Consider the following 1,523-nt stretch of genomic DNA (forward strand, 5'->3'; position numbering starts at 1 on the left):
CCCCAGGCCCCAGTCCCACACTGTGGCCACCCAGAGATCCTGGGGTCTCCATGGAGACTGGCCCAAGACCCATGTGGGTAGGGGGCCCACCGCTGGGAAGATGGGATGGGGCTGCAGGTAGACAGGGAGCAGCATCTGGGAGTGGGATGGGTGATTGGGGCCAGGATTGGGATCAGGATTGTGGGGTTGTAATAATGGGGCTGGGGCATGAGGCAGAGCTGCAATGCCCTCCTTATATGCTCCTGCCCACTGGACAGTTTTACCCATCCAGTTTATAACACAAGCAAAACAAAAATGTTTTTATAGCACATGCCCTATTGTTTAGTAAAACACGTGTATGCAGCCGCTAATAAAATAATTAGCAGCTATCAAAAACCAAATGATGACAGAAGTCTGTAACTACAACAGTGGATTTTCTTGCATGTTCTGATAAAAAACAAATTGTTGCACTTTATTGAAGTATTTTACATTTATCATTGATGATGTGCCTTAAAAATATAGTCAGAAGCCTTCTAACTTATACAATATTAAGTTTTATTGATTAATAAAGTATTCACATTTCCCACAATTAGAAAAAAAGAATGAAGTTTAAGTATTTCATTTCCCCAGTAGTTTAGCGTAACTCCTCATTTACACTCCAGCTCACCAAAGCATTTAAATACATGGTTCAGTCCATTCTTGTTCCATTGGTCACTTAAGCACATACTTAACTGACACAAATATCAATAGGAATTAAGCATAAGCTTAAGGGCAAATATATTTTCCTGTGTTTGATAGTAGGAATGGATTGTTATATCAGGTCTTTGAAACTGCAGTTCTGAGGTAGCATTGCTTCTCTTCCAGAAATTACTACAATAGCTAAACCTCCAAGCTTCAAATGGTTTTAAGGTGAACCCTCTTTTGCTGGGCTATTATCACCTGCTTGTAACATTTGAGTGACTATGGGAACGCTGACTCATCTCCCAACTTCCTTGCTGCAGCTAGGACATGCCCAAGGTATACTAAGAGATGGTCTTCGCTCATTTTAGTAGGTTTTGAATCAGGCCCGTAGATTACCCACAACCCGACACCTGGTAAATCAAGATTCTGTCACATTTACACAAATGGAACATTTCATTCTATCAGTAGTTCCTGTTAAGAGCCTGTTACCCTATGTGAGTAAATAAAGGTGGCAGAATCTACCCTTATTCAAATCAATCCAATACAAATAGAGGTACTGTTTATTAGCAGAATACATTCCCACATTACTGCACAGACTTTAAACATAAGCAACTTCTGTAAAATATACTTACAGACTATTCCAAACTCCTGCCTCTACCCCAATCTGTCTTTATCTCCCCAAATGCCTAATTCTCTATAGCAGTGGTTGTCAACCAGAGGTATGTATACCCATAAGCGTACTTAAAAAAGTCCTAGGGGGTATGCAGAACTAATGTGGCCACTAAATGCCGTGTGCATGCATGCAACCGCAGCACAGCACGCAAGCAGCCAGCACAGCAGCTGGGTCTGATTGGTAAGTGTTT

The sequence above is a fragment of the Gavialis gangeticus genome, unplaced genomic scaffold (genome assembly GCF_001723915.1).
Source record: "Gavialis gangeticus isolate Ggan-Ray unplaced genomic scaffold, GavGan_comp1, whole genome shotgun sequence".
NCBI classification, from domain to species: Eukaryota; Metazoa; Chordata; order Crocodylia; family Gavialidae; genus Gavialis; species Gavialis gangeticus.